Genomic DNA, 24,379 nt, shown 5'->3' with positions numbered 1-24,379 from the left:
ATGATAAATTTGATTTTAAAGATAAAACTATTCCTTTAAAACTTAAACATAAGACCTGACACCATAAAACTCCTAAAAGAGGTCACAGGCAAAACATTCTCTGATATAAATCGTACCAATGTTTTCTTAGGTCAGTCTTCCAAGGCAATAGAAAAAAAATGGGACCTAATCAAACTTACAAGCCCTTGCACAGCAAAGGAAACCATAAACAAAATGAAAAGACAACCTACAGAATGGGAGAAAATATTTGCAAACAATATGACCAATAAGGGCTTAATTTTCTAAAATATACAAACAGCTCATACAAGTCAACAACAAAAAAATCAAACAACCCAATCGAAAAATGGACAGAAGACTTAAATAGACATTTCTCCAAAGAAGAAATACAGATGACCAAGAGGCATATGAAAAGATGCTCAACATTGCTAATTACTGGAGAAATGCAAATCAAAACTACAATGAGGTACCACCTCACAATGGTCAGAATGGCCATCATTAAAAAGTCTACAAATAACAAGTGCTGAAGAGGATGTGGAGAAAAGGGAACCCTCCTACACTGTTGGTGGGAATGTGAGTTGGTGCAGCCACTATGGAAAACAGCATGGAGATTCCTCAAAAAACTAAAAATAGAATTGCCATATGATTCAGTAATCCCACTCCTGGGCATATATCCAGACAAAACTGTAATTCAAAAAGATATATGCTCCCCTGTGTTCACTGCAGCACTATTCACATTTAGGTTGCTTTAGGAAGCAACCTAAATGTCCATCGACAGATGAATGGATAAAGAAGATGTGGTACATATATACAATGGAATATTACTCAGCTATAAAAAAGAACAAAATAATGCCAGTTGCAGCAACATGGATGGATTTAGAGATTATCATACTAAGTGAAGTAAGTCAGAAAGAGAAAGACAAATACCATGTGATATCACTTATATGTGGAATCTAAAATTTGACACAAAGAAACCTATCTACGAAACAGAAGCAGACTCACAGACATAGAGAACAAACTTGTGGTTGCTAAGGGGGAAGGGAGATAGCAGAGGGATGGAGTGGAAATTTGGGATTAACAGATGTAAGCTATTATATATAGAATGGATAAATAACAAGGTCCTACTGTATAGCACAGGAAGCTATATTCAATAACCTGTGATAAACCATAATAGAAAAGAACTTTTTAAAAAAATGTATGTATATGTATAACTGAATTACTTTGCTGTACAGTAGAAATTAACACTACATTGTAAATCAACTATACTTCAAGAAAAACTATGCCTTTTAAAACATTAAGCCTAAAAATTTCATCCATTTTCTTTAAGAAATGGATTATTAAAATCATTTTTGAAATGAGATATTAAATTTATTTAAATCTTGGATTTTCTGTACTTAATAATTTTTCTTAAAGAAAAAATTAAAAACAGGAAGAGCTAGAATATGCCACCAGGACAAAACTGATCGGAAGTGTCTTCAGTCACAGACTCTGGACAACTAGTCTTGTTTTGAATTTTCCAAAGCTTGAAGTCTCCCTGGTACTAGAGGATGAGAATAATGTGACATTGAAAACAGCCAGTCAAAAACAGGGAATCCCAAGTTACCTTTGTTCAGTTTGGTTAAAGCAGCATATGTCTTTAGCATCTCCAAGTTTTTTAGCAAATGCATCAACTTGAAAGTCAAATCTGTGGCTTAGGGCTGTTAGGTGAAAAGAAAGACCATCATGATAAGGTGGAAAAATAAACTGGAAGATGATTAAGATGATTAAAAATAAACTGGAAGATGATCCAATAAGTAGTCCAATTAGAGCATAATGGCTGCCATAATAACCAAACACAGCAAAAAGCTCTTTTTCAATCAATTAGTACAGCAAACAAGAAAAAACACAGGAAATAATTCATCTGGCTAATAACGATATTTTTGTGTGTCCCAAATTCCAGTGCCCCAGTTCATGGCTTAGTACAGCAAGCACCTCCTCATTATTACATGTTTGTTTCTTATTCTGTAGTGCCCAAGTTGTAATCCCAACCAGCAGCTTCACTCACCTGCAGAACCAAGTTCTGGGCGTCCCCTGACCAGGGAACTTGACAGAGTGCAGATCCTACGTATTCTAATCCTCAAATGAGGAGTTTTGCTGACCCTAGAGCCTGGCCTTCCCGTATCCAGGCAAGCTGCTGAGTCACGGTCTCTCTCACTATGGAGCATACCCTCTAGATTCATCTGACTAGAAACAATTGTTCTTTTTTTTTTCTAATGTGTTTTGTCCAAAGCTTATAATTATTTCATCAGGAGGGCAGGTCTGATATCAGCTATTCCACCGTTACCAGAAATGAAACTCCATTTTGTTTTTAGATGTGATAATGTTGTTCCAGTTATATCTAAAGAAGAGAAACATTTATTAATTTTGACAAATGTATACTGAAATATTTACAAAGGAAATATATATGTCTGAGATTTGCTTCAAAATATTACAAAAGTGGAGTCTGGATCAAGATGGTAGAGTAGGAGGATTCTGAGCTCACCTCTCTCTGCTCATGGACACACGATAACTACAACTACATACACAACAACTATTTCTGAGAACAACCTGAAGACTAGCAGAATAGAGTTTCTGAAACTAAGGATATAAAGCAAAGTCCATGTCAAGACAGGGAGGGTGAGCTCGGGCATGGTCTAACCAGAACCCACACCCCTGGTGCAGTGACCCATAAACAGGAGGGGTATCACAACCGTGGAGGTCCCCCCTCCCCAAGAGGCAAGGACTCCAAGCCCCATGTCTGGCTCTTCAGCCCAGGGGACCTGCACCAGGAAGATGAGCCACCATAAGTCTGGCTTGGAAAACCAGTAGGGCTTGCATCTGGGAGACCTGGAAGATTGTGGGAAACTGAGACACCACTCTTGACTCTTGCACAAACTCACTAGCTGATACTCAGTGCAGAGGCAGCATCTTGAAAAGCACCTGGTTTATATGAGAAGGAAATTCCTTGACTAATTTTAGGTGTGTGCTAGAGAGGCAGGGGTCTGATGGAGCTTTCTCTTGAGATGGAAGTGCTTGCAGGTGCCATTATGATTTTTGTGCATATCTGTCACTCTCCATCAACTTAGCTAATATCCTGTGCCCCACCCCAGAGTTCCCCCAAGGACCCAACCTGCCTAAGTTGCCCATCCAGGCCTGCCCCTTCAACATGGCTCCTGCCCTGTCTCACCCAGTGGGCCGTCTCTACCAGCACTGGCACCCCTCCACAGCAGCTCCCATTCTGTGGGGACAGTCCGGCATGCCAGTGTGCCCCTAAGAATTTCAGCCAAGTCTCACAGCCAGCTGGGCCAAGGGCCAGTCCCACACATCAGCGTGCCTGCAGTAGTCATAGCTGGCCCTCTCAGCCAGCTGGGCCGGGTGCCAGACTTGCCCAACAAGGAATCCACAGCAGTTGAGGCCAAGCCACACAGCTAGCTAAGCCGGGGGCCAGCCCTGCTCACCAGCACAAATGTAGCAATGGCAGCCCAACCATAATAGGAGGGCACACACAGTCCACACAGGAGATACCCCTGGAGCACCTGGCTCTAAAGACCAGAGGGTATTGCGCCACTGGGCCTCACAGAGCAGGTTCTACATGAGCCCACTGTTTCCAGACTGACAGAGGTAGTGGATAACACCTAGTACATAGAAACAAATGCAGAAAGTTAGGCAAAATGAGACAAACCACCTTCCAAAGGAAACAAACAAAATAAAAGACAATCAAAAAAGAACAAGACAAAACCTCAGAACAAGAACTAAACAAAATGAAGATAAACAATTTAATAGATAAAGACTTCAAAGTAATACTCATAAAGATGCTAACCAAACTCAGGAGTAGAATGTCCATAATCAGACAACTTCACAGATGAGCTCTGCCAGATATTTAAGGGAGAGTTGGTACGTATCCTTCTCAAACTGCTGCAAAAAAGGTGAAGAGGGACGAATGCTTTCAAACTCATTTTACCAGACCAGCATTACTCTGATGCTGAAACCGGATAGAGGGAAGAGATATGGGAACATGTGTATATGTATAACTGATTGACTTTGTTATAAAGCAGAAACTAACACACCATTGTAAAGCAATTATACTCCAATAAAGATGTTAAAAAATAATAATAAATGAAAAAAAAACAGATAAAGACACTACAAAAAAGAACATTACAGGCCAATATGCCTGATGAACCTAGATACAAAAATCTTCAACAAAATACTAGAAAACTGAATTCAACGATACATTAAATGGATCATACACCATGATCAAGTGGGATTTATTCCAGAAGTGCAAGAATAGTTCCATATCTGCAAATCAAGCAGTACACCACATAACAACATTAAGGATATAAATCATACAGTCGTCTCAATAGATGCAGAAAAAGCATCTGCAAACTTCAACATCCATTTATGATACAAAAAATCTCAACAAAGTGGATATATAGGGAACATCCTTCAACATAATAAAGGCCATATGTGACAAACACACAGCTAACATCATACTCAATAGTGAAAAGCTGAAAGTTTTCCTCTAAGATCAGGAACAAGACAAGGATGTTCACTCTTGCCACTTTTATTCAACATAGTATTGGAAGTCCCAGTCACAGCAATCAGAAAAAAGAAAAAAAGAAGAGGCATCCAAATTGGAAGAGAAAAAGTAAAACTGTCACTATGTGCAGATGATATGGTACTGTATATAGGAAACCCCCAAAATCCCATAAAACCTATTAGAACTAATAAATGCATTCAGAAAAGTTTTAGGATACAAAATCAATATATAGAAATCTGTTGCCTTTCTATATACTACTAATGAACTATTAGAAAAAGAAATTAAGAAGAGTTCTACTTAAAATTGCATCAAAAAGAATAAAATACCTAGGAATAAATTTAACCAAGGAGGTGACAGACCTGTACTCTGAAAACTATAAGACATGGATGAAAGAAATTGAAGATGACACAAATAAATGGAAAGTAGCAAATTTTGAAGGAAAGTTAGCAAAACCTGGGCTCAGAAAGTCCAGTAACTACATCAGGATCTAGAGAAGGAGAGGAGCTGATAGACTTTCTCAGATCAAGCTAGAGTACCTGGATTATCAGTCTCACCAAGGCTGCAAGAAATGAGGAGGAACAGTTCCCTAAAGGAAAACAGAGTTGCAGCAACTGGAAGAAAGTGAAACGGATGCAGGTAGGAAAAGCTATTAGGTATCACCATCCAAGACAGCAGGAAATCATTGCTAACACTACATTAAGAATAAAAAAATTATAATAATACTGTTTTGCTTTAAAAAAAATTCCAGCAGTAGTTAAAGCAAAATGTTCACCAGCATACCCATATTAAGGACAGGTAGGAAATGTTCAAACATCAGCTAACAGAAATAGATTTTCTCTTTTGCTGTACCTGCAGTAACTGGTTGAATTACTCAATATGGTAATATAAAGCAGACAATATGGAGACTCAGATGAAGAACACAGAAAGATTCTGCTCACCACTGGAACCGGTGTCACACCTTTGAATTACAAATGGAGATTATCCTTCCTTAAATTCTTAGAGCCATTTTTCTTGTATAGAATCCAAAATAAAGGCCAAAATTTCCATTTCATTTTCAGTGAGGTAATTTGGCCATGAAAGAAATAAACCCCACAGATGTGTTCATCATCTCTTTAATTAAATATTCTAGAAATCAACTTGAGCTAGCTTATAGAGATATAATGGGAATTCATTATGAAGATTCAAAGTGTTTTGTATTTTCCAAGGGTGAGGATGTAGCAAGGCCTCAGAGAAGGATGGTAACAAGGAAGAGAAAAGTATCTGGAAAACAGGAATTATTTGATCTCTATTTTTTTTCTCTGAGAAACTACCCGTTCTTCCTTTTGCTTCTGATTGATAAATAAGGGCACCTTTGGAAAAAGAATATGATTGGCCCAGTTTAAGTCATTCATCTTCTTTCCTGGACATAATCACATGTGTCCAGGAGAGTAGTCTTTTATTTCAAAGTTAACTGCAGCATCCTATTCCTATAGGTAAAAGTATTGATGAATAGATCATACAGAGCCTGAAAGGCATTGCAAAAGTTACCTTGTTCAATGGATATAAGCTGTGTAAACTTAAGCTAACTTTTGTCTGTGTGTATGTCTTTTTCATTTCCCTTTTTTTTTAAACAAAAACTGGGTTTGAGTTTAGAAACAATGTAAAGATAAACAAAATGTTAGAAATATGTGATATGGATCACAAATTAATAATAGTGAGATAAGGAATTAAAAATCTTGCTGGGGGAACTACCAAAAGAGAATCACTGTTAAGAACAGTGTGGCCAGAGTGGCCTTGTAGCCGAGAACAAGAAGGTTGGTCCTTAAGGATGAAGCTCGGAGGCAGTCACAGCCACCTTCAGGGTGGATCTGTAACACCAGCAGTTACTGAGGTGGGGCTAAACCATCAAGCCTGAGCTAAGAAACCAGACCCCAAGGTCACCAGCCATAGACTATAGTAGCAGAAAGAGCTAGCTGTCCTGGAGTAAAGCTCAACTAACTGTTCCTCAGCAGACACCACCAGTGAAAACACGAATACCAGATCCGTCGCCCTGGAGAGTAGACCAGTAGTAGGTAAAACCTCAGACAGCTCTTACTCCGTGAAACATAGTGAAGACCTGTCACTTACGTCCAGATGCCACCTGGGGGAAGACTGAAGGGGAAAGGTGAGGCAGCCCTGATAGAGCCTTGACTTCTAACCTGACTAAATATTTAACATAGAGGGTCTACTTAAAACTGAAAGGTGCTGTTAAAACTGGAAGATGCTGAAATATTGCTGATAAACAACATGTGTCTCCTCACTGCCTAGAAGGATAAGAGTCTGTGACAATGTTTAGGTCAGTTGCATAAAATAATTAAGCTATGATTTTCATGCACATCTGACTATATGTACACTTTGACAATCCAGTTACGTTGGAAAAAGCCTAATAACTTGGATCTAAATGGTAATGGTTATCCCCTAGTAATGGTAATGGATTATCAGCTCATCGTAACTTTCCAAATCTAATATTTTGACTAGCCATTTGCTAAAAAATGCCATTAGGATATATGATTAGTCATAAATATGCCAGTTAATTCAATGAGATTTCTGTCCTTTGTTGTTCAACAGAGTCCTTCCTGTTGAAGGACTCCCAAAGAAAAAGTGTTTAATAACTTAGTGCTTTCTGTTTATATTCAGAGAACTTTGTATTCTCTATAAACATTTTTAAAAGTGCATAAAACATATTTTGTTCCAGTGCTTCATGATCTAAATTGTGATTCCTTAAAAGCATGGTGGAGCATATATTTTTTTTAGAAAACACAGCCCCAGTGATACCCCAAAAGGTGTGCATTTAACCGTTAAGGAACTTACCACATTTGTTCTCTTTAACTGTTATTTGATTTAGCTACTATAGACATCTGCTACAAAGCTCTTTCAACTTTCCATTAAGGCAAATTACTGGAAACCTGGGTTTCTGTGGCAATGAGGGATAGCCCTTATTTTTCCATATCAGTCATCTCAGCAGTGTTAGTCTGGTGGTAAGTGCTAACCAGTATGGGAGTGAAGACTAGCATACCTTTACAAAGCTTTAGATTGTGAATCCTGGGATGGAACCTCTCAGATGGAAAGGCCTGTTTCCATGGCAACAGGAGCAGCTCCTACTGTTGCAGTTTGTCACTCATCATAGCAATGTTTGCCTTGGGAGACTGCGCTAAGCATTTCTAGCCGCATTTTGTTGTGGATTCAAGAGATTGGATGGCGATGCTGCTATGGTTACCAGGGTTTTTGTCTTAGGGGAAATCCTAGAATAAAGTAATCTCTCTGGTTCCAACAGAAATTTTAAATAACTAGCTGTGGAATAGAAAGAAAAGAAGTTGTGATAAGTAATTCCCTTCTGGGACAATGATAACAAAGTCTGACAAGTCTGACTTCCTTTTTTTTCTTTCAGTGCTTGTGGTGATGGGGTGGTTGGAAATGAGAAAATGAGAATTGGGAAAGGTTAAGGAAAATTAGAACAAGAAGGAGAACATAAAATGATTGTTTACCATTTCTTTAAAAATAAGAACAGAAAAGAGAAGGGCTCAAAGAAAAATGTATAGTAAATATTCATATATTCAAGGAATTTCTTTTATCATTCTCTATATAACTTAATTTAAATGATTTTCTCCCCACACTTATAAAAATAATTCATTTTCCTAGTCAGATGATGACCTCTTCCCCAGCACTGATCATTTAGGGTGTTGAAGGAATAATATAGAAAAAGGAGAACCTTCAAGCTGACAACATTTTTAAAGATTTTATTTGTTCCTTATTCCCACTCTTCCTGGGTCCCAAGATTGATGCAAAGAAAGAAATAGCCATTGAGAATTACAGAAAAGGCTACAACCAATATTGTTATCTTTTCTCAAATTATATGGTTACTATTACATCCCTGGAGTATCAGAACACTGCAAACCTGACAATGATTAGCACAAATTTATTTTATAGAAAATTATTAAAAGCACAGGAAACTGTAGTACAAACATTTACAGATGAACACTTTTTATTATTTTATTTTGATTTCATGATCTCATCTTAGTATTTCTCTTATATAAGATTCTATTATGTGATAAGTATTGAATCAAACGCATTACCTGCATTGTTTCACTTAAATTTCACTAAAAACTTTTGAGGAAATTATTATTATTCCTATATTCAGAGGGATTACAGCTAGCTGGCAGAATTACTTGAAATTAGACACCGAGTTCTACTACTACATCTATCCTAGGATAGAACATCCTCATTTTTTAATCACCCCAAATCAAATCATACTGTGTGTACTCCCTTATTATTTCCTGAGCATGAGTGATCTGTGAATTATCAAGAAGTTGTCAACAGTCAGATGTTATTGTATATGTCTGTAAAGAGTGATAACTTCCTGCTTCATTTGTGGACTTTGACAAATCTTTTACATTGATAGAGTTATAATGCATTCTTTTGATCTCAGCAAATATTTAATGAACAACTAATTAGTCTGTGATGAACTCTTTAATAGGTTATGAATATATATGATATGCATTGTTTTATCAGAACATTCTTTTGGAAAATACAGCATAAGATACTTGAACTATATTTAATATTTTGGGCCTAGAAATGGAGTGGATGTAGCCACAGTTGATAGGGCACAAAATACCTAGGAGACATCTGAGAAGAAACCGTGTTCTGCCCATATGGCAACGACTGACTGTTCACCCATTGAAACGAGAATTTGGCTCTAACTCCCTAGGCACCTGTTCAATGGTGTATGTTCTCCATAAGTTATATCTCTTAATTCCAATTCTGAGAATAAGTAGAAGGGGGTCTGTAAGAAAATCCAGCTTCCCTCTTTTTGTCTTTTCCTGGATTTTGGTCACATTGCAATAAGAATTATTTTTTTAATGCTATTTTCTCTCATAAACTTTATTCCCAGCATAAATAACTTCATGAAGAGCTTTTAGAAGAACTTAGTGTGAAATATAAGGCCATTTTGCCAGAAGTAGTCAAGGAATGTACAGTACAGGAGACGTGGTAATTGCAGGTGTTGAGAAACAATTTCATCCTGCATGTATATGTACACATATGTGTATCCATAATTGTGTATGTGTGTGTAAATATATACATAGCTAATACCAAGATTTCAGAATTTTTTTTTAAGATTTCAGAATTTAATAAGAAGGGTAATGAGAGCCTATAGTAGTGCCTTTGCATAAGTAGTATTCTGTAGATATTTTTGGAATGCATGAATGAATGAACGTCAAGAGAAAATGATGAATATCACTGGACTGCCTTAGTTAAAATGGAAGTTTATTATAAATCTCAACTCAGAGTTTAGAATTTTCATAATCAGTTTTCTTTATTGTATTTCTCCTTTGCTTAATATTCTAGTTGCTTTTACATTTTATGATTAAAAGGTAATTATTTTGTTATAAACAAGTAGTACCAAGATCTATTTTATGTCTTGCATATGTGCATTCTTGAGTTTAGCAAATTGTTTACTCTTTGTCTTCTATCTGGTGCCACCTCCTCGGAACATTCAGCGTTTTTCTTTCATTCAACAAATATTTATGAAGACCTTCTCTGTGCACTATGCTGGGTTTTGATGGAGGGGAGATGAATGGGTGGAGGGGAGATGAATTAGTCATACATACATCTGTGAAAGCTCACCTAGAATATTGTGATTAAAGGTCAGTGCATTTTAAATTATCTTAATTGATGAATATATTAAGATCAATCAAAAGTAAATGCCTACCTTAAAAAAAATTAGCCTAACTTGTAACTTCTAACAATAAATTTGTCATCTGACCATGCACATTTACTGAGCATTAGTTATCTAAGTGAAGCTTTACTGCAGAGAACAGACGTGAATCATAGAATGTCATCCAGAATATGAACTGTCCCATGAACTGCCCAGTGCCCCACAGTCTTGAATTCTGACATTCCATCAGCTTGGCAGAACATTCCTCCCCTGGTCCTCTGTGTCGAGACCCAACTCAAAAATCACTTTCCACTTATGCCTTCCCTGGCAGTTTTGTCTCCAAGAATAGGGTTAGTACCCTTTCTGTGCAGTCCCGTAGCAATCCAACCATAACTCTATTATGGAACAGACTACGTTGATATTTTCATTAAAGTTTTATTTCTAGATAATTTAAAATATACTCAAAGAAATCATGTAGAAAAAGCTGTAATCCAATCTTGGGTGGGGATTTAAAGAAATCTGCTGAGAGCAGAAGCTAATTAAGGTAGAGTATAAAGAATGAACTTTCTCCATCCAGGAAAAAAAAAAAGATAAAGAAAAAATCTTTCGAGAGGAAAAAGTCATATGTGCCGAGCTCAGGGATAAGAGGGAGCACCAGACAAACTGAGAAAATGTAAATAGCTTGGGAGGGTAACAGCTTTGAGGAATTTAAGAAGAAGATGCAAAGTTGAGCAGAAATTAAATAATAAAGAGCCTTGTATGCCTCTGAGATTTGACCTTCACACAGAGGATAAAGGCTTGAGAGAGAAAATGATGGTCTCATTTTGATTCACATCTGCTTCCTCTTCCCAACCGGCACTATCTTAATTTAAACAATTAATATGTGAGCAAGAAAAGAAAACCCAGTGAAGGAGATAGAGGAGGAGTTATCATTGACAAGAGACGAATCCTTTGTAGCCAGAAAACTAGAGGATATAAAGTGAAATAGAAGCCAATGCGGAGCTTAGAGTAGGGATCATCAAACTACACCTGTGAGACAAGTCCAGCCCACAGCCTACAAATAAAGTATTATTGGAGCACAGCCAAGTCGACTCATTAATACACTGTCTATGGCCACTTTTACATATGATGGCCAAGTTGAGTAATTGAGACAGACATTATCTCATAAAGTCAAAAATATTTACTATCTGGCTCTTTACAGAAAATGTTTGCCAGTCCTTTTTTTAAAGCAAAAGAGCAGTTGATTAAAAATAGGACTACCAGGAGTCCTTTGGATTTATCAGCAAGTAGGTTTTGGGAGACTCTGTGAGAGGAGTTTTCAGTAAAACAGTTGATGCTAAATATAAAGAATAGGATAAAAGAAAGTGGAGAGAATAAATGCAGTAACCTTCCCACCACCAACTCATTCCTGCCCCATTCTCAGCAATAACATGTATTATCTCCATTCACTGACGAGGAAACAGTTTCAGAGATTTTGAGTAACTTAGCCAAAGTTGCACAGCAAGTACTTAGGGGTTGGAACTGGAATCCAGTTCTGTTTAATCAAAACCCATGTTCTTTCTGCTAGATTGGATTTTCCCTAGAATTTAAGTTCGAGAGCCCAGAATTCAAGCCTCATGAAATTGTTTTAGATTCCAAAAATCGTGAACTTAGAAGGCAAAGTATTCTTGCAGAGAAATGAGATATGAAACCTCATCTGTTATCCCTGTCAACATGCACACTGAAGGAGTGAGACTGTTTAATAACTATGTTCAATTAACCCCAAATCATTCTCTCTGCAAATGTAAAAAAATCTTACTCCCCAGACCCTCCTAATTTACAGAAACCACCTACTCAGAGTAAGTTTTCATAGACATAATGGAATTCACTTACAACATCTATTCTAAAATATTTTGCACAGCAAAGAAAATGAATAAATGAAACCTTTTAAATTAATAGCCATTAAGGGAACAATAATAACAACAAATAACAATGGAGAGAGACATTTCTAATGAAAGGAAAGAGAAAACTGGTAGACCAGAACCTTCCTATCCTATAAAGGTCTACATGAAAAACCTGAATAAAAGAATGTAAACAATTTTTTCTAACATGTAATTCACTATTGTCCAAATTCAGAGATTTATGTTAAATGAGACATATTAGCCTCATTCTTCCTCATTCCTTTATCAATTTTCAGGCCAACACTTTTAAGTATGATAGATAGGAGGGAGAGGTTGCTATAATATATGTCACCATTAATTAGAAATTACTTTAAAGCGGTAGCACTCAGTGGGGGCAATTTTGCCCCTCCGGGGACATTTGGAAATGTCTGGAGGCATTCTGGATTGACACAACCTGGGGTAGGGCAGAGTACTACAGACATCTTGTGGGTAGAGGCCAGGGTGCTGTTAAACATCCCACAAAGCACGGGACAGCCTCCTGCAACAAATTATCTGCTGGCCCAAAATTTCAGTTATGCCCAGGTTGACATATGCCACTTTAAAGGAGCACCACTGTAGCACAATGGCATTCCAGCCAATGGCACAGTCTCCAGCATTTCAGACATACTAATTATGCATAGGCAAATGGTATCTGCAAAGTCATGAAATATAACCCTTAAACTCTCACAGTTGGAAAGGACAGCCTAAAAGAAAGAATTATGTAGGGATGATTGAAAGATTAAAAATATTGTATTATATAAAAAATAATAATATATCAATATTACCATGTATGATTTTTAAGAAAAAGTTGTCCTCTTCTTCAAAGATGGTATTACGTATATATCAAACTGTATACATAAACCCTTTGGACAGCAGCCTATAGCTGCATAAAAACAGTACATTAAAGACCCGTATGAGGCATGTTGCCAATTCATCCACAAAGAGAGAGATAAATGTGTGACTGAAAAAGTACTTGTCGAACACAAGCTGCAGCTGTGTCTAACTAATACCTAATTGCTCAACTAGAACATATTATACATCAGGCAGAAAAAAGGTGGGTAATTTGCTATCATCTACTGAGATGATTTACCAAATTACTGCATAAAAATACACTTAGCTCATATTAAAGTTATGACACTAACCAAACACAAGCATATTCAGAATTAATGGTGATTTGACCTAACTTTCCTTTGTGGGGATTTAGAAAATATACTCCACAGGAATAAACCAAAGATAGTATAAAAATCTTAATTGGAAACCTGAAATTGATATCAGAATTCTTCCGGAACTAGTATAAAAGATTTCAATAGGGCTTCCCTGGTGGCTCAGTGGTTGGGAGTCTGCCTGCCGATGCAGGGGACGCGGGTTCGTGCCCCGGTCTGGGAGGATCCCGCATGCCGCGGAGCGGCTGGGCCCGTGGGCCATGGCCGCTGGGCCTGCGCGTCTGGGGCCTGTGCTCCGCAGCAGGAGAGGCCGCGGTGGTGGGAGGCCCGCGTACCGAAAAAAAAAAAAAAAAGATTTCAATAAAGTTTGGTACTCAAAAACTATAATATGGGAAAATGTCAATAATAATTTAAAAATAAATTACATTTGTTACTGTTTTGGTTACTTATCTGTTATAAAACAAATTTATATACAGATATTCGTGTATAATTTAATCTGAACAGAAATGTAATGGTGATGAACACTATCTTCTTGGATCTTAATAATAAACTCTATGGAGACGTGAATTGGAGAAAATTCTTCTGACAGCTAACTTTGTCATCAAGTGAGCACTAGAAACGTCCTCTGGTAAATAGGTTCATTGCTCTTAATTCTTCACTTCTGTCCTGTATTCGAATTACTCCATACCATTTGTCACAGGACTTTGCATTACCTCGCACTAATGAATATGTTTCCTCATTCAACTGATGTTGAGTTTAGCCGCATGACTTGTTTGTCCAATAGCATGTGGATTAAAGTGATGGGCCCTAGACACAAGCTGAAGCCTTTAAAGGCATTTCATAACTCTGCTCACCTTTTTTGTTTTCATGCCATTTGCCATTAGAGAAACATGCCTCACGTGACTATTAACTAATTAGAGAAATGCAGAGCCGACCCACGACTTGAAAGCAAAGAAGGTATTTGTCGTTGTAAGCCAGTGAGATTTTTGAACTTGTTTGTTAACAGCAGAAATTACTATTTCCCTTAATAAAGGCTTTTCCAGAAACGTTTATACTATGGATGTTTCATGTTTACCGCCCCAGCATTTGTCTCCCTGATTTTTAATCGAAGATCCACCTTCATTCCATATCTTTAGGAAGGAGTTTCTGGAGTAAACCAAGTCTTGGCATTTTTCTGGTCACTGTAATTTGATTCAGTTATGGACATAAGATTTTAGTTTGGCCAATCACAATAAATTTCAGGACTTCTGGAAAAGCTACCAGAAAAGAATTTCACTGTTTCCTTATAGTCTCTTACTAGAAGAATGGGAAGTTTAAGCTGCTTTCCGACATCTTCCTGACACAAGGAGAAATCTAGTGCTACCTAGACTTAAGCCAACCAAGTTGAAAATAGAGTCAAGAAACAGAAAGAAACAAATCCTGAGGAGGTGGCCCAGTCTCTGAACCCAACTATACTTGAAAATTAATCTAGCTCTGGATATGTATATGTGTTGACAATTTCCATTTATTCCTTAATCTAATTTTAATTGAGTTAATGGTCTCTGACCACAGAGAGCTTCCTAAAGGATACAGTATCTATGGTGTCAATTTAAAGGATAAGAAATAGAGAAAATATTTTTTTTGTCTTTTTAAAAATTAATTAATTTGTTTATTGAGGTAACACTGATTTATAACATTATATGAGTTTCATGTGCACAGCATTATACTTCTACTTCTGTATACCCTACAATGTGCTCACAAGACAAGAAATAACAAGTGTTGGTGAGGATGAGGTTGGTGGGAATATAAATTGGTGCAGCCACTATGAAAGTCAGTATGGAGGTTCCCCCAAAAAAATTTAGAATAGAACTACCATATGATCCCGTTATCCCACTTCTGGGCATTTATCCAGAGAAAATATTTTTCTTAAACACCATTTTCCTTTATTTGAACTGAAACACTCAGTTATTCTGTAATGTGTATAAAAAGAAGAATTTATCGCAGGAACAGAATAATTATAAAAGCATATGCAAAATACATGTCTAAATCTTCTATTCATATAATTTTCTTGTAAAAGTGAGTATCATTTTGACATAATTATAGTTTATCCAAATCCCAATGTAAAATTAACATTTCAAAGATATAATAGAATTATAATATTTTTCCTGCAGGCCAAAATATTTTATCAGTTCAACCTAAATTTATAATCTTCCAAACTTCACAGGAAGTATAAGAGACTATCTAAGGGAGGCGGGGCTGCCGAGGAGGAGCAGGAGGGGCGCCTGGCTTCCGGCAGCTGGGGGGGGCCTGTCCCGGAGGTGGCGGTGGCGCCATCTTGTCGAAGGGGGGATCAGGAAGTGTGGACGGCGGGGGCGACAGTGGAGCCTGGAGCGGAGGCCGGAGGCTCCTGCCCGCGGGCCCTGGGGCAGCAGCAGCAGCCAGGGCCGCGGCAGCAGCTGGGGGGGCCGGGGGGAGGGGGACAGTCCCGGGATGGGGGCGGGGCCCGGAGCCGGGGCCCTGCCTGGGTGGGGAGCTGAAGCTGCTCCAGTTCCTTCTCCCCCGCGGCCTCGAGCGCTTCCGCATTGCCAGCGCCTTCCTGGACCAGCTGAGATGCGAGTTCCCGCTGGCTGAGGCCAGAGGGGCCGGGACGAGGGCCGCGCCCGGACTGCATCTCTCCCCACAGGGGTCGGTGCCTGGGGATCCCGTCTGCATCCACTGCAACATCACGGAGTCATACCCAGCTGTGCCCCCCATCTGGTCAGCGGAGTCCAGTGACGCTAACTTGGCTGCTCTCTTGGAGAGGCTGGTGGACATAAAGAAGGGGAATACTCTGCTGTTGCAGCATCTGAAGAGGATCATCTCCGACCTGTGTAAACTCTGTAACCTCCCTCAGCATCCAGATGTGGAGATGCTGGATCAGCCCTTGCCAGAAGAGCAGTGTACACAGGAAGATGTATCTTCGGAAGGTGAAGATGAAGAGATGCCTGAGGACACAGAAGACCTAGATCACTATGAAATAAATGAGAGAAGAAGCGCCAGCTGAGGGCAAGAAATCTGAAGATGACGGCATTGGAAAAGAAAACTTGGCCATACCAAAGAAAATTTAAAAGACCCAGAGGCAAGATTACTTAAATGGTGCGGTGTCTGGCTCGGCACAGGCTACTGACCAGGTGATGAAGGAGCTCAGGGATATATACTGATCACTGAGGTTCAAAGGCAGAAACTATACAGTCGAACTCGTGAATGACAGCCTGTATGATTGGAATGTCAAACTCCTCAAAGTTGACCAGGACAGTGCTTTGCACAACCATCTCCAGATCCTCAGAGAAAGGAGCCGACTTCATCCTACTTAACTCTTCTTTTACAGATAACTTTCCCTTTGACGTGCCGTTTGTCAGGGTTGTGTCTCCAGTCCTCTCCGAGGGTATGTTCTGGGCGGAGGTGCCATCTGCATGGAACTTCTCACCAAGCAGGGCTGGAGCAGTGCCTACTCAGTAGAGTCAGCGATCATGCAGATCAGTGCCACACGGGTGAAGGGAAAAGCACGAGCGCAGTTTGGAGCCAACAAATCTCAATACAGCCCGACAAGAGCACAGCAGGCCTACAAGTCCTTGGTGCAGATCCATGAAAAAAACGGCTGGTACACACCCCCGAAGGAAGATGGCTAACCCGGGAATGCCATCCCCTTCCTCCTTCCCTAGGCATCACTAGACCAATTACCTTTTTTTTTTTTTTTTTTTGCCCTACGCGGGCCTCTCACTGTTGTGGCCTCTGCCGTTGCGGAGAACAGGCTCCGGATGCGCAGGCTCAGCGGCCATGGCTCACGGGCTCGGCCGCTCCGCAGCATGTGGGACCCTCCCGCACCAGGGCACGAACCCCCATCCCCTGCATCGGCAGGCGGACTCTCAACCACTGTGCCACCAGGGAAGCCCCAGGGAAGCCTCTGGACCAGTTACCTTTGAATGCTGTATTTGGATCTCCCTCTGCCTCTGTGGTTCCCTCCCTCACTTTTCCTGGACATGATCGCTCTGCCTATTGCAGGACAATGATGGCTAGTCTAAACGCTAAGGAAAAAAAAAAAAAAACAGACACAGAACTGTTTCAAGTACTCAGGACTGACTTACAGACCAACCAGCCACCTGGCTGGAACCTTTGCTAGCAGGCATTCTTATAAAAGAAACTTTCGAGCCTCATTATACGGCTGGAAACTCAGCTGTGCTCCAGACGAGAGCCTCCTTACCTATGCTATGGATTTTTAATTTATTTTCCCTTATTTCATGTACACTGCTTTTTTTGATTACAGTGTATGATGGATGTTTATGAAAAAAAAATGTATCTTTGGGAACACAATTACAGTTTGTTAACTTGAAAAAAAAAGACTATCTAAAACTCTACTAAATTTAAAATGAACAAATTTAATACCAGGTTTATAAACACGACACAAAAACACCTCAGATGAAGGAGAGAATAAATTATATCTGTCCTAGAGTCAAGTCTACATAAACCTATTTTTCTGGATAATATAGGTGAAGTGTTTTTTCTGTAATTGAGTAAAGAAAACTTAATCAGCTTGCCTCGACACAGTAAAAAGTTTTCTTTGGCGACCATCAGTAAAGTGGCCAAGTACCTGATAATTATATTATCAGATGTTAATATTTCACTTCTGGTTGCTTAGCAGCCACCTGTATTTTAGAAAATAATATTCTATTTCTCTGACTATATGATGCATATCATTTTATATTATTTGGAAAATACTGAAAGGTATTAAGGAAATAAAAGCCTGCCATGTTCCAAACACAAGATAGTTATTACTGTTAACAGTGTATTGTATTTCTCTCCAGAATTTATTTTCTAGAATTGTATATATAATCGTCTGCATCTTGTTTTTTTAATATACACTTATTATATTTGATATTTTCCTATGACAATCATTTGCTAAAAAAAGAAAAAACTTTCAATAAACATACATCTCACTTTAAGTAAGAGCCTAATTCTTGCAGAGGTCTACATGAATTGCATCCTCTCATTATCTATCTGACCCAACTACCTCCCACTCCTTAACTTTACTCTGGTCGCAACAAATCCACTGCAATTCCTCCAACGTGCCGTGATGGACCCAAGTTAATGCCTTTGTAGTAGCTGTCCCCTTGGCCTGCAGTCCCTCCTCTCCTGACGTGCATGGTTCATTCCACCTCCTCCTCCTCCAAATGGCAAAGTTCTGTGGGATGTACCATGACCTATCAGGTGACTGTGGTCATGGTCTCTGGAGTCAGAATTCACATGCTAGCTGTGTGACCTTGGGAAAACTGCTGAACCTCTCTGTCCTTTGGGGAATAACAATAACTATTCTCAGGGCCCAAACTCCACTCTGTTTTTTTTTTTTTTAAGTCTTTACTGAATTTGTTACAGTATTGCTTCTATTTATTTTATGTTTTGGTTTTTTGGCCATGAGGCATGTGTGATCTTAGCTTCCCAACCAGGGATCGAACCCGCACCCCCTGCATTGGAAGGTGAAGTCTTAACCACTGGACCACCAGAGAAGTCCCCAGCTCTTTTCTTAATGCTATTTTTTCCACAGTCCATTTGTATTTCATAGCATACTCTATTACTTACTGGTTATTACTGTTATTATTATAATTTACTGATATGTTATGTTTATTGTGGACTGTCTCATCTCTCACTAGATTGTAAATTCTACAAAGGTAGGTTTTCACCCTGAAGTGTTCCTCAAACAAAACTGCACTAAAAAATACACCCATATACACAAAAAATTAATACTTATATAGAACCTAAAATGCCATCACTGTCCTAAGCTTTTAAAATATATTAATCATTTGCTCCTGCCACAACCCATGGAATAGGGATTATTATTATGATCTCCATTTTATAGATAAGAAAGTTGGGGCATTCAAATATATAAGCAACCTTCCCAACTGGTAATGCTAGTAAGTGGTGAAAGAATTTGAACCCAGGCAGTCTGGCTCCAGACAGAATATTCTTGATCACTATGCTATGCTTCTACTGAATATGTATCGATTGAATGAACTGAACCAACCAAAGAAGGAAGCGCTGTCATATCAACAGGATCACGTTTCTTTGGTAGTCCCTACCTCCTTCTGAAAAAAAGTGAATTCTAGTTCTTCTAAGATTATCTTTTTCTCACCAGAGGAATGCAGGCAAGAAGGTAGAATAGTGAGGTTTTCATTTCTCATCTCACCTTCAACATGAGATGGGCCACCTTCCTGTTGGCTGAGTGTCCAAATATGTTGGATTTTCCTTTATTATTTTCGTCACCTTCACTCAGTTTACAGCTCCACACTAATGATTTGCATCTGTAAAGCAAATAACCTTTGCTAGCCAGTGTGTTTTCCCTTTAACTTGAGCATGTTACCTTTTTATTTTAAATAAATATAGCACAACTTGCTAGTATACTATTAATAGCAGCAGTTTTCGAACAACTACATCATAACTGCGTTCAATTCACTGGAATACTGTGTTCTTTTGCCACTCTATACATACTGCCCTTTAATATAATTTCTTTTATTGGGATACGAGTTGCTTGCTGGATGCATTATGAAACTCCACAGGGCTGTATTACGAAAGCAATACTTTCTAGCTGTGCGCAGCTCTGCTCTAGCTTTGCTTAAGTATGTCATATGAGGGAGGGAGGAGGGCTTCTCCTTTAGTTCTTGAAAGGGAGTGACAGAAACTACTGTTCACTGCCCCTCTCACCAAAAGAAAACAAAAATACACTTAAACTTAGCTGTCCTCTAGGACTGCCTAGAACATTGTTTCTCAAAATAGAACCCACAGACAACAACTGCATCACAGGCAGCTTGAGTGCTTGTTAAAAAAGGAGGACCACTACCCCTCATCCTGACCTTTTAGTGAACTGAAATTTGAGGAGGTAGGACAAAAGGGTTTGCATTTTTAACAAGTACCCCCAAGTAATTTGTGTGTGTATAATATATACATTAAACGTTATTCAACAAATAAATGTTCAGCCTCTACTAGATGCCATTTCCTATACTGATTTCTGGGAATATAATAATAAACAGAAAGAGATATAATCCCTGTCCTCATAAAATTTCAGCCTAGTGAGGAGCCAGATATTTGTAAACAACCACCACACAAACAAGCACAGACTCTCAACAGGGATCCGGGCTATGAAGGAGAGAAATTCAGAAATATGGACAGTTGGGCAGGAATTTCAAGGAAGGCATCTCTGAACTGAAACCCAAAGCTGAGTATAAATGAACTCAGGAAGAGGGGAAAAGGGGGTTGTGTTCCAGCCAAGAGGAAAATGATGTCATAAATCACACGGTGGGTAAAGGAGCTTGCAGAGAGAAGGACTAATGCACAAAGCCCAGGGCGTGATAGCAACAGGGAAGGGGAAGCAGATTGTGAGAAGAAGCCATTGAGGTGACAGCTGAGTCTTGTAGACTAGCTCCTCCTTTATTCTACAAATACAGAGGGAACCTCTTGGAGGCTTTAATGGGGGAGAGGACACTGGCAGTGTTATAGTTGACATTCGTCTTATCCTAGAGCTGCACTGTCCAATCAGGTAGCCACTAGCCACAAGCCACATGTCTATTTATGTTTAAATGTAATAAAATTAGAAGTTCAATTTCTCAGTCACACTATTTACATTTTAAGTGCTTAAAAGCCACATGTGGCTGGTAGCTACCTATCTGACAGCACAGATACAGAATATTCATTGTCCCAGAGAGTTCTATTGGCACAGCTGCTCAAAGTGTAGTCTGCAGACCCCAGCATGGCAGACATCCCCTGAGAGCTAGTTAGAAATGCACAATGTCAAGTCCCACACTGCATTTGAAGGTGATTCTTAGGTGACCTGTATGCATATTAAAGTTTGAGAACCATAATTCTAAAAGGTAACTGACCTTTTAATGGAATCCTATTAATCATTTGCTACTTTTTTAAAATAAATTTATTTATTTATTTTTGACTGCATTGGGTCTTCATTGCGGCACGTGGGCTTTCTCTAGTTACAGCGAGCCGGGGCTACCCTTTGTTGTGGTGCGCGGGCTTCTCATTGCAGTGGCTTCTCTTGTTGCAGAGCATGGGCTCTAGGTGTGTGGATTTCAGTAGTTGTGGCATGCAGGCTCAGTAGTTGTGGCTGTCGGGCTCTAGAGCGCAGGCTCAGTAATTGTGGCACACGGGCTTAGTTGCACTCAGGCTTAGTTGCTCTGCAGCACGTGAGATCTTCCCAGACCAGGGCTCGAACCCGTATCCCCTGCATTGGCAGGCAGATTCTTAACCACTGCGCCACCAGGGAAGCCCCTCATTTGCTACTCTGAATGGGGTGAGAAGCACAGAGAAAATTCCAATATAGAGAATGACTGAAGAGATGAGGATATTGCCTGGTACCAATTTGAGCCTCAATTTCATGAGATCTCCTCAAGTCCCCTTGGGAACTCAGTGAAATATACACACCACTTGGTTCCAATCAAATGCTTTACATCTGGGGGGAAAAAAGATTGTCTTACAGTTCTTTCCAAACATGATTTCCAAGTATTGCCCTGCTGTCTTCCCTTCCCATCCTTTCCCCTGTACTATCCCTCTCTAACGTCTTGCTGTTGTGAGTAGGATTGCTACGTATCATACCAACAGAATACAGGCTGTGATGCAAAAAGCTTAATTATCTTTTTTAGCGTTCCGGTGAAATGTTACTTGTTAGATCATTAAAAGAAACTAATGAACTCACTGGCTTCCTGAAATTGTAGTTCCGTTTTTCAGAAGTATTGTTGCCTATTTATTTTTAACTGTACTATTATTCATACAAATAGATCAACTTGTGGTTGGTACCCATTTCAGATGCGTGCTCCACTCCACTTCTGTTACACAGTCTGTTACATGACAAAATACCTGAGGAAACTCACCAAAATCCCAGACTTCTAAACAAAGCATTATAACATATGGGAGGATAGAAAAAACTTCCAAATAGCTAACCTAGGCTCAGGTTTAATATTTGAGCTAAAGAAAGACTAGGAAAACAAAATGATAATAATCTTAAAATGAACACTTACTAATCATTAAGGACTGAATGTATCCTCTCAAAATTCATATGTGGAAGCCCTAACCCTCAATGTGATGGTATTGGGAGAGAGGGCCTTTGTGGGGTATGAGGGTCAAATGAGGTCATAAGATTTGAGAAAGTGTCTCTCCTTGACCAAATTTTAGTCAGGTTCCTTTGATCTTCTTCCCAACTGGGCCTCAACTTTTGTCCTACTCTTTCTACCTCTTGCATTGTACAATTTTAGCAAGAGTCCTGCTAAGTCAGTTTAGCCAGAATTTCCCACCTCAATATCTGATCACCCTCAATAGCTAATTGGGTTCCTCTTCCCCCCGCCTTACGCCAGGTGACATCTGGTCTCCCTGGCCCCTTAAGCAAGAATCCTGTTAGGTTCATTTAGCTAGAATCCTCTCTTACCCCTGATGTTTCTTCTTAGCAATATTCCGTCTACTGACCCCCACCCTGATCCTTGGCTACAAATTCCCACCATTTCTTGCTGTATTTAGAGTTGAGCCACCTCTCTTACTTCAAAAACCTCATTGCAGTAGCCCTCATACCTAGCCTGATAATCCTGAACACAGCTTGCCTTACCACTTTAACAAGGCTCACAATAATTTTTTCTTTAATAGGGTGGGATTCTCATGATGGGATTACTGGTATGATAATAGAAAGATATCTCTCTTTCTCTGTCTCTCTGTCTCTCTGTCTCTCTGTCTCTCTGTCTCTCTGTCTCTCTCTCTCTCTCTCTCTCTCTCTCTCTCTCTCACACACACACACACACACACACACACACATTGTTTCTCTCTGTCTACAGAAGCATGGAGGAAAGGCCATGTGAGGACAGAGTGAGAAAGCAGCCATCCACAAGTCAGGAAGACAGCTCTCACTAGAAATCAATTTGACTGGCATTTTGATCTTGATCTTGGACTTTCCAGCCTGTAGAACTGAGAGAAATACATTTTTGTTGTACAAGCCACACAGTCTGTGGTATTTTTTTATGGCAGCATGAGCAGACTAAGGCACTATGTGCATGCCCAGTGCTACATACTTCACAGATATTGTCTCATTTGATCTTTACCTACATTATTACTAAGCTAAAGTTACTAATATTATAAATACTTTACAAATGAGGAAACTGAGGCTCACTGAGGTTAAGTGACTTCCCAAAATCCCTCTGTTATTATTCCAAAGCCATCTCCTATTTACTTTGAATCTGAGTCCAAAGATACCCCATGCAAAGCTTTAAGCAATAGGTATGTTAAATGCTAGCAGCTATAGAGCCATCCGAAGCACCCCAAGTACTTGAAATGTTAACACATTTTGACATCTATATTAAACTGTTACCTGCATTTAAACAGATGCTATTATTTTTACAGGTATAATTAGGCTTTATGTACAAAAGAAATATATCTGTGGCTATTCCTTGTTTTTTTTTTATTCTTTATTTTATTCCTTGTTTTTATCCAAGAAATCTTACTAATTCGGGTTCATGTAGCACAGACAAGATGGCTTGCTAAACATATAAATGCACATCAAAAGCCAAGTCCTGTATGGATAGGAAACCTGAATTCTAATCCTATTTTGTAACTAATTATGGGACGTTGGGCAGGTCACTTTAGGACAAATCTCATAGGACAAGGTGTTCCCTTATGGGAAAAAGGGGCTGTTGGTCTTTAGCATTACCCCTCCCCCAGAGTTAATACTCTTTGATTTTTGTTCTCAAAGGAAGTCTTATCAAGAACTCCATTATCTCAGCTGGCAAAATAAAATGTTTGATCTTTATAACAGGTTTAGGTCCTGCCACTTGATTACTTTGAATTTTGGTCCCCAAGGTAAAAAAATGAAAGAATGAAAGAGAGAGAGAAGAAGAAGAAGGAAAAGAGAGAGAGAGAGAGGGCGGGAGGGAGGGAGGGAGGAAGGAAGAAAGAAAAAAAAAAAGAAAAGAAAAGAAAGAAAGAAAGTCGGTCAATCATATGTGCTATTCTACAAAAGAAAAATAAAATAAAATAATAAGAAAGTTCAGACGTTGATTAGCTGATAGAATCTGTCCTGCTAGCA

General features: G+C 39.2%; 2 pseudogenes; one reads left to right on the top strand and one right to left on the bottom strand.

The window, feature by feature from the left end:
* Positions 1-1,493: 1,493 nt before the first annotated feature.
* On the bottom strand, positions 1,494-5,943 carry LOC113628153 (CAAX prenyl protease 1 homolog; annotated as a pseudogene).
* Positions 5,944-6,359: 416 nt separating this feature from the next.
* Positions 6,360-16,977, top strand: LOC113628152 (ubiquitin-conjugating enzyme E2 Q1 pseudogene; annotated as a pseudogene).
* The last annotated feature ends 7,402 nt before the right edge of the window (positions 16,978-24,379 follow it).

This window comes from Aethalodelphis obliquidens, unplaced genomic scaffold (assembly GCF_003676395.1).
Source record: "Aethalodelphis obliquidens isolate GAN/ISIS:26980383/991018 unplaced genomic scaffold, ASM367639v1 scaffold22, whole genome shotgun sequence".
Taxonomy (NCBI): Eukaryota; Metazoa; Chordata; class Mammalia; order Artiodactyla; family Delphinidae; genus Aethalodelphis; species Aethalodelphis obliquidens.
Note: the sequence above shows the minus strand (reverse complement) of the source record. Positions and strands in the feature narration are given on the sequence as shown.